This window comes from Pteropus vampyrus, unplaced genomic scaffold, assembly GCF_000151845.1.
Source record: "Pteropus vampyrus isolate Shadow unplaced genomic scaffold, Pvam_2.0 Scaffold375, whole genome shotgun sequence".
NCBI lineage: Eukaryota > Metazoa > Chordata > Mammalia > Chiroptera > Pteropodidae > Pteropus > Pteropus vampyrus.
The window spans coordinates 268,876-278,535 of NW_011889156.1; the positions used below are offsets into that span (position 1 = coordinate 268,876).

At 55.8% G+C, this 9,660-nt stretch overlaps 1 long non-coding RNA gene across 3 annotated transcripts in view; it reads left to right on the top strand.

Moving 5' to 3' along the window:
* LOC111731444 overlaps positions 1-9,660 on the top strand; it is a 56,642-nt gene that overhangs the window by 43,319 nt on the left and 3,663 nt on the right. The window contains exons 2-4 of one of the 3 annotated variants that reach the window (XR_002777136.1): positions 2,072-2,220; positions 2,885-3,268; positions 5,990-7,637. This is a non-coding gene — a long non-coding RNA (uncharacterized LOC111731444). Of the gene's footprint in view, positions 1-2,071; positions 2,221-2,884; positions 3,269-5,989; positions 7,638-9,660 lie in introns of those variants that run through there. The other 2 variants (XR_002777135.1, XR_002777137.1) reach the window with 2 other exon arrangements.

The following is a 9,660-nucleotide window of genomic DNA, read 5'->3' on the forward strand; positions in this document are numbered from 1 at the left end:
AATAGCTGACATCGGATTATGTCAAATTCACTTTCCAACGCAAAGGAAAACGCAGTTACTTCCCGTGGCCTGTGTTCTGCTAGCTTGGCTCCTGGGTTTTGATACACGTCCATTAAAAGTGTCTTGATATAAGACCCCCATCTCGGCTCCGCAGGGAAAATTCGCGTCCGCTTGGCTCATCACTGTGTTTCTAGTACCTAGACTACCTCCAGGACCGAATGAGGCGCACAGCAGGCACCCGTTGAATGAGTACCTGGATCAAAGAAGCAAGCGAGCTGCCCTTGGAAGTACTCACCACGTGGACCGGGCTCCGCCGTCACCGAGGGAAGCGGCCCGTACTAGGCGCTGTCGGCGGCTCGAGCACCGGTTCCCACGGATTTCTCCTGCTCTACAACATCCACCGCGAGAGGCAGCTCAGGGGGTGGCAGGAGAGAGGGCTCCCTTATTTTTCCTCGCAGCCTGAGTCGTCACAAATATGTCACCGTCACCTACGTCAAGCCCACTTCCGCCTCGATCGAGTTCAATGTACCCGCTCGAAGTGACTTACAGTGACATCTGTCAGTTACAGAGAGGGCGCGTTTCTTCATGGAGTCCACCGCTTAGCTTTCCACGGTGTCACATTTACATCTCGAGAGGACCACGATGACGCTCCTTTGGAAATAGTCTGTAATTCAGCCCGGGCCTTTCCATGACGTATCCTTTATCGTTTTAGAGTGACTCGTACAAGTAGAAAATCTATATGTGACATGGTACGAGCTGCAGAGAATTCATCTTAATGTAGCTTAAATGATTCTTACTGCACGTCGTGGCATTTAATCGTATTTTGCCTTAAATTGTTATTTACTCTTTTCATAAAAGCATCCGTCATCTCTCATCTAAACTGTAGGCTCATTTAAATCAGGGGCTATGACCTTCCCAGTTCTCAAGTGTCTTACCTCTGGCCGAGCCGCACGAGTCACCAGACTCCAGGAGAGCAGAAAAGAGGGTGGAAAGGTGACCTTTCATCAGAGTTTTTAGTTTCTGATCTGCACGATCGGTCATGAGAGAAAATCGTTAGCAGCAAAGGCTCTGAGCTCGTGGTACAAAAAAATCCAACTAGTATCTAAAAAGAAGTAAAATAAGAGCTTTAGCTGATAGCCAGTGAGAAGAGGAAATATTCAAAATATTACCCTCATCGCTTACTGCATCTCTGCAGGTAATGGAAAGTCACACTCCTGTGAGCTTTTCGGAAAGAGGTTTACTAGATAAGATCCTTTGAAAAAAATCTTAGGTGGAGAATTATCGACCATACTCTCTGTTTTCCTGCTATGATTGTAAACTTTCCTTGATAGGAACCTTCGTGCGAAGGAGCCGTAGGTAGCATCCTCACAGGGCGCTGGCTCACGCTCAAATGAGAAATCATGTCAAGATAAGAAAATCATTTGGTTCTTTCAAGTTGAAAAGAAGATGCGTTTAAAAATATCACTTGGTGGACGTATGAGAAGGTTTCCTATAATCAGTTACCCAAAATAAACCATATTATTTAGCGGATGTCTGCAGGGAGACCACCAAACAGATGTTTGAGACAATGAAGAAAGGCTGAAAATATCTCAAGCATTTCCGTGCTTCGAAATATGTGTATTGATTTTAGAGTGAGGGGGTGAGAGATATATGTTCGTTTTTTAAATGAAAGCCTGATATTTCGTTTATGGGACAGATTTTTCTCTACGTACTATAGAAAATTCATGCTATGAACATTTACGTCAAGTCTTGGAAGAAAGATGAGATGAAAGCCATGTATAATTAGAGTATGTGACTCGTATGGAAAATAAGTCTCTTTAAATTCTCAAACCTGCGAATTAGAAATCACAGATAGACCAGCCCCCAACCCCCATGTCACCTCCCCGCCGGCCCCCGGCCTCCATGTCACCTCCCCGCCGGCCCCCGGCCCCCGTGTCACCTCCCAGCTCTCCTAGTTAACTTCAGGGGCCTCGAGTTTATGACATCCCTAATTCTTAACAATGAAGATGGTGCTTTTAGTGCTCATTTTGATAAAATTTTACCACTCCAAATCTATTTGGCTGTTTTATAGCGTCATTATTATTGTTCACCAAGGCGTCAGACCTTTACCGTGTGCTCACGGCCGGCTCCGGGAGACGCAGAGCTGAGCGTGTGATCTGGTGCCTGGGGACAGCTCGTTGACTTGTCACCTCGTCTCGATCTCTGGCTGCGGAACCGGAGGTAACGAGGGCATCTGGGATGAGCGGCACGGAGAGGGGGCGGCCCAGCGGGTCGTGGGGACAGCTCCGCGGTACCACGTGGACCCCGTGCTGACACGCGGTGACCACGGGGTCAATATCCGTAACCTAAAAAGTAACATAAAGGGATAAGGGGCGACGCTGTAGACTGGAAGCCCGTGTCCTCCCGTTCACACGTCCAGCCCTAACCCCTGAGGCGACGGGGCTGGGGGCGGGGCCTCTGGGGTGACGAGGTCACAAGGGCAGAGCCCCGGCGAATGAGACTAGCACCCTGATGAGAAGAGACAGGGTCTGCTCCTCCTCTCGGCTCTCGGCCACGTGGGGTCCGTGCGAAGTCACAGCTCTGGGCCGGGAAGTGGGTCCTCACCGGGCACTGGGCCGGGAAGTGCTTTGAACTGGGACTTTCCAGGGTGTAGGATTGTGAGATAAATTTCCGCTGTCCGTAAGGCACCCAGTCTGTGGGATGCCGGTAGCGGCCCACGGGTGGATGAGGAGCTGGGTAGAAGATGCGGCCCGTGCAGAGATGCGGCCGGGTGGACCGAGGGCCGAGCGGGGGCTGGGCTCGGACCACCCTCCGGCCCGGCCCGGCATCTCCGTCCAGCCGTTTCCTTGCTCCACTTACTCCTCCTCTTTGCTGTGCTATCCAGATGACGGCTTCGCAAACACCCCTCAGCCCGGTCGGCGGGCACGGCAGCTTTTCCTTCTTCCCTTCTCCCCCTTGACACCCGATTGGACCGAAGCCTGAACCACCTACTTATGAAGCTGCAGTTGTGAACCCCGAGGCGCCCTCGGCCAGCGGTCCAGCCAAGACCCCTTCCCTCTGGCCGGATCTGCACGTCTTCGTCTGTCCCCGGCGCCCACGGCTCCCCCGGAGGCCATCCTACGTGCGACTTCCAGGTCTCAAAGCAGAAGCCAGGGCTGTCAGGAACCCGCGATGGCTTGTCACGGGCGGACGAAAGTCAGGCTTCTGGAGTCTGGCTGAAGACTTTGGCCTCTTCGAAGGATTTTGAGCCGTTACGGAATTTAATCGGGTGAGTCACATGTCCAGAATCATTTTTCGAAAATATGCTCCCTGTTAAAATAGAAAAGAGATTCAGGGCAAAGCAGAGCCGGTGACAGGGAGCGAGCTTCGAGGCGCGAGAAACCAGAGTAGCGGCTGAGAGTTCGCGGCGCTGGAGAGAGGGGGAGGGGCGGGGACCCACTCGAAAGGGAGATGACGAGTGACCGACGGGGTCCGGGGGAGGAACTGGGGGCCGGGGTGCTGCCCGGAGTCCTCGGTGTCCACCGAGGTGTCCACCGTCAGGAGGTGGGCGTGGGTGAGGATGGGGATGCATGTTGAGGTCAGTTTCGGACTTGACGCTGGGACGTCCGAGGGAAGGCGTCCCATGTGCCATCGGACCCACGAGACAGAGTTCAGAAGAGAGGTTCGACCTCACCCCGAACCCACTGGCTCAAGGCAACGAGTGCTTGTTCCTGCTCACGACGCAGGTCACTGGCCGGCTGAGCTGGGCCGAGCTCGGTCAGGTGGCTACCTGGCCGCGGATAGCTCAGTGGGACTGGACGGCTCAGCGGCCTCGCTGTCCTCAGCGGGCCTCAGTCACGCCTTGGGCAGTGCCTCGTGGTCAGCACGGCTGACAGCAGCGTCCCTGGTCAGCAAACGAGCCCGGCCTAGTTCGCAGACGGCTGCGGGCTTGGTCCCAGGAGAACGGGGCTCTGTGTGCAAAGCCCCTGGAGACCCAGCCACGGAGCTGCCACAGAGCCGCCCCCTGCACCCCACTCTCCAAGGCAAGGCCAGGGTCAGCCGGAGCCGCAGGCGGGATACCCCCCGGGGAAGCGTTCCACGGTCGGTCAGCGGGGTCGCCCCCGAGGCTCCTTTCCGTTGTGATACAGCTTCTCCTTCCCCGGCCATGCGGGCGGGGACCGCGCCCCGCAGTCTTCGCTTGGGGGGCACGCCGTGCCTGCGGGGTGCCCCGGGTCTGTCGGCGAGGGACTGAGTGAGGGGAGAAAGGGGACCCGCAGGGGCAGAAGGAGAGAACCAGGCCTTGGGCGGAAATAGAGGAGGAACTTGGAAGAAGCAGGAGGCAAACAGGCTCTTTATGTCAAAAAAGGTGACATGGGGCAAGCCGCGGGAGGGCGGGACGGGCGGGGCGCGGGGCAGGGCCGCTCCCGGCTGCCCTCGGGGGCGCGGCAAGCTAGCAGGAGGAAGTGGCAAAGATGAGCTCACCGGGGCAGGTTCCCAGCCTCTCCCCAGATGCGCCGTCTGAAGAGGCACTGGACCGGGAGAGCCCGTGATGGGAGGGGCGGACACCCCCGCAGGTCGTAATGACCTGCGGCCACCGTCAGCGCTTCCACTCATCACATGACCCTGGAACCTTAAAAAGACCTGAAGGGAAACCCCCAAATACGTGAGGTGGAATTAAGTACCAGGGAGAGGAGGCCGATTTATTAGCAAATGCAGAAATGGGGTATTTGTCACACTCCCGGGTGTGTGGCCTGAGGGTCATACACGCTGCGCACACGCCGTGCAACGCGGCCTATGAAGTGTTTCAAGTCCATTACCTTATTTAATCTTCCCCGCAGCGCCATGAGTGAAGACCTGTTTTTATTTCTATTTCATACATAAGGAAACTAAGGAACAGAAAAAAGTCAAGTTTTCATGTTCTCGAACGAGCGGGCATTTGAGCCCAGGCAGTTAGTTTAATATCCGATCCGTCCGTCCTCACCCCCATGCCATTCCGTCCCGATGGCTTCAGTGACAATCAGATAATTTAGGCAGAACAGAGGACGTGACCAAGGCACACGCGTGTGTGTCCATGCGACTTCAGCGAGCGCCCTGAGCCTTCGGCCGGACCCGGCGGGATTTCTTCTGCCCCTCCTCGTGGATGGCCCTGTCCACGCACCCTCCGGACCCAACCTGCAGAGAGGTAGCCAGGAAAATGGCAGCAACTCTGACGACAATACCAGACTCGGCGGGAGAAGAAGGTCCCCCAAGAGAAAGGCCGAGAACCGATGGTTCATTCTCTCTGCTAATACCCGGGAAGGAGTTCACGGCCGTCAGCCGGAGTCGCTCTGGGTGAATAAGAAATGCATAGAAAAGGGAAGAACAGAGTGTGGGATGGAGAATAACGATGAAAATAAAGGTGGAGCAGAAAGAAGGAAAAAGGTCCAGGGGCGGGGGGGGTGGGCACGGAGGGAGGGGGTGCTGGGCACCTGGCGGGGAGATGCCGGGCACCAGGCGGGGAGCCAGGGCTGTCAGCAGCCCCGCCCCCAGCAATCCTATTAGGCAGCAAAAATGAGATGATTGTATTTTCACTTTGCCGCGACATGCAAATGACTCAATTTAGCAGCTAGACATGTTTGTTATTGGATTCCGAGAAATTCTCTCCCTAAAATGTAATATTTTTGTGACAATATTGTCAGCGATGCCAGATCGCTTTTCTATTTTGGTTACGCTTTTATCCGAGTCTAGTCTATGTCACCTACTCCCAGATTCCAAATGATGGCTTTGATGTAATTTTCCTGTAAGCAGGAAATAATAACGTGCTCAGAAATGTGAGAAATGCGTTAACCTTCCCATTATTTTTCAGCGCCAGGAGGATTAGAGGGTGGGCCGCGATAGGGAATGTAATTATTTCTCGCGATGAATTTTTATTTATGTTAATATCCTCGAGCGCTCACGGATCCGTCATTAGCCACGCCGTCTGTTTTGTTCCAGTCTCTATATCCCGCGTCTTTAATCCTTCTGCTTTTAGAGGCTTTTTTGCGTCACCGACAGAGACTTTTAAAGCCTATAAACAAAGGATGGTGATCAAAAAGCCTGGGACCCTGACCCCCGCAAATCCTCGCACCATTCTGTCAAAATGGAGATGTGTTTCTTTTGATTTCCCTAAATTTCTATCGACTTAAACAACTTTTCCGACAGAGATAACCTCCACCCCTCCAGGATTAACCGGTGAGAAAGGAAAAGGGAGAACGTGCAAGAAACGTTCGCTTGGATCCATCAGTCACAACCAGGACACACCTACCCAGGTCGTAAACATTTAGAAACCTGCTCTGTGCGGCCGCTGCGTCCAGGATGATAGCCACGTGGTCGGGAGCAGCTGTGACGTTCTCAGAAGCGGTGGATCCGTCTGCAGATCCGATGGACCAGGGCGAAATGGTGGTTGATTTTACGTATTACCTTGCCTAGGCCACAGCACCCGGAAAGTTGGTCAAACATTATTGCAGGTGACTCTCTGAAGCTGTTTTTTTTAGATGAGATTAACAATGAAATCGCCAGACTTTGAGAAAAGCGGATCACCCTCTGCCATGTGGGTGGGCCCCGTCCAATCAGTTGAAGCCTTAATAAAAAAAAAAGGTTAATAAAAAAAGGTCTCCTGAGGAAGAGGGGATTCTGCCAGCAGACGACCTTCGGATGTGAACTGAGACACTGACCCCTCTCTTGGTCCGCTGCCTGCCCACCTGCCCTGCAGGTTTTGGCTACTTCATGCCCACGGTTGTGTGAGTCATCACCTTAAAATAAAGAAAAAATGTCCTCTCTTTTTCTGTACAGATACACACACACGCACACACACACACACACGCACGCACGCACGCACGCACAGAACGCCGACTGACGCTAATAAGTAGGGGCGTGCTTTTGAGACTTTGACACTCAAAGGACAATGGGAAGAGAGATTTACTCAAAGGGACAGGGGACAGGTCAGGGGCTGCGGGGAGGGAGCATGGGAGACCGGGCCACTTCTGGGGGGCAAGCTGCAGAGGGCACTTTGCAGCTCTCTCTGGGCCACGCCCTTCCCCAACCCCCGTCCCCACACCCCCACCTGCACCCCAAGAGCCGCTGGAGAGAGACCTCCGCGGTAGGAGGGGAGTGGCACTGGCTTTGGGGACCCGAAGGACTAATGAAGACTTTCTTGACCAGTGGTTCGTTCTGAAGAAATTCATATTCTAAATGTTCTCCCGCTCTTCATGTGGGCTTCCCTTAAGGAGAATGGTTTTTGTTATTCTGTTCAAAAGCCTTTTTTAAAGTGACAAGCTCGGTGCTGTGCTTTTGTTATTCGGACAGTCAGGAGATGGGGTGGCGAAGCATTTGAATGGTTCTCAGACTCCACTGGGCGGGAGAGTCCCCAGGAGAGCCTGTCCAGCACAGGTCACCACCCCCCAGAAGCCCCCTGAGCGTGAAGGTCTCCGGCTAGGAGCTGAACTGGCTGCTCTACGGACGCTCCGGGACATTCCGGCGTCGACGGTCTTAGCAACCCTGCATCCGTCAATAGCTCACCATGTGCAGAAAACCCATTTTCATGGAATTTTAATGTTTTAGATATGGATCCGTGGCAGAAAACCTAATAAAAGCCTAATTTAAAATGGCTTTGAGGTCAACTATCTGAGCGTTCTGTTCCATCATGCTTCTTCTGGAAAATACAAAAATAAATCAACAGCCAAGAACCCTATGATCTCCACAGTAGGAACTGCCCAGCGGTGGTTTCCTGTGGACCCCGTGCCCGCACGTGGCAGTCACGTGGAAGGCCCCACGCGCCCCCGGGAGGCAGGCGGAAGCCCCGTGATGGGCCTGGCACAGCCCCGGCCCGCGAGGCCACCCAGCCGCGCCTGTCCTGGAGCTGTTCTCCCTGCACCGGCCCTGCCTCGCAGACCGTCCTTGGCTCTCAAAGAAGCTACTGGAGCAATCGGCAGGCGAGTCGCAGAAGGCGGCGATCACGGTCTGCAGCATCTCTGCTGACGTAAAGCGAGCAGAGGGCGTGAGGCGCACTGAGGGGGGCAGGCGGGCCACGCTGAGGACAGGCACGGCGGCGTCTAACCAGCTGGCTCATGGTTTAATGCTCCGTAAATACGAGGGCCACCTGGCCGAGGCCCTTTTCGGCAAACGCCATGTGGAGGGTCTGCGCTCACGTGAGAACAAACGCGGAGAAGCTGCGCCGAGTCTTCCTGTCACCTGCGAAACGCCGGGTCACAGTCAGTCGAAAGGGAGACGCACATGAGTCCCCATTCCTGCACGGTCACCTGGCAGGGTAGGCCTGTGTCCGCCGAGGGAGTAAGAGCCGACAGTGTGCAAGGCTGACTTCCACGTCCTGCCTCCTCACCACCCCCCGACCCCCGCAAATCCCAAGGATGGCTCGTGACCGTCAGGAGGCCACTGTGTCCAGCAGCCGGAACCTCAGTGCTGAAGACAGAGGGGGCTGTGCTGTGTCATGAACGCCTCCAGTTAGAATCGTCTGGGCTGGTGACAGGCAGAAGTGTCCCTCCGCACACTGAAGCGGGCACCATGGGAGAGAGGCTTCGGAGCCTGGTGAGTTCGGTCCTCGGAAGCTCGGGCCGTGAGGCGTGAGCCGCTGGCCTGTGAGGAGCCGAGAATGCTTCGGCCCATGGCACTTTGCAGGTGAGTGCACACCTGCCGCAGAGATGGGGCGGCTGGTGCAATGGACTGATGAATCATGTCTACCGCCGGTTGGAGTTAGCTGTCGAGTTGCGTCTTCCCCCGAAGGAGCCGGATAAGGAAGGTCATCTTCGTGACATAAAATGCGTCGCAGATCTTTGTGGCATGGAGATTGGGGGAGGGGGGGCAGGGATACAGGGACACCGGAGAAGCGCGGCCGGTGACGCGCATTTGACGTGTGACATTTGAGGGAAATTGGTTCGGACGCCGATCCTCGTGACCCGGATTCCCCGGGGGCCCACGGGACGGTCGCCTTTTTCACCGGAGCAAGGCGGCCCTCCCCTGACCCCCACAGCGAGCCTTTGGGCTACTCACGCCTGTCCTGCTCGCACGCTCCGGAGGAACTCGGTGACAAACTCTCTGCCCAGGGCTCCGGCCCAGGACGACCAAGCCTTTGCTCGCACCGGCCGGGCCCAGCTCGTCCTCGAGTCGACGGGCGGCCAGACAGCTGCGTCGCCTCTGGACTCGCGGACCCCAGCCAAGCCCGTCGAAGGCAGAAGACGCCTCCTGACTGCGAAACCCGCTGGGCTGAGATTCAGCAGGCCCGTCAGCCCGTCACGGACGCCACCCACAGGCCTGGGGACGGCCACAGAGAGACATCGGGCTGTGAACCTTATTAGGTTCGAGGCCGTGGCTGGCTGCCCCAGGCAACGCCAGAGCGGCGCCCGCCGGCCTGCGACTCCCAAGATGGCGTTGTTAAAGGGGTCCATCCGGAGCCATTTGTGGCAAAGGTCTAGGTCACTCCAAACAGCACTAGAAAAGGGCACTGTGCTCAGCAGACGCCAGGAGGAAGCCAGAGCGGTCTGAGCCCGAGGGCAGGCCGAAGACAAGCCCAGTCAGGTCCCTACGGTGCGTTAACTGAGGAATTTGCCAGATGGCCCTCCGCCATTTTCCTCGGAGCTCGGGGCCACCGCAGATGCCGGTGGGACCCGGCAGGACGCTGTCAGGGCGGAGGGCCTAGCACCCCCTCAG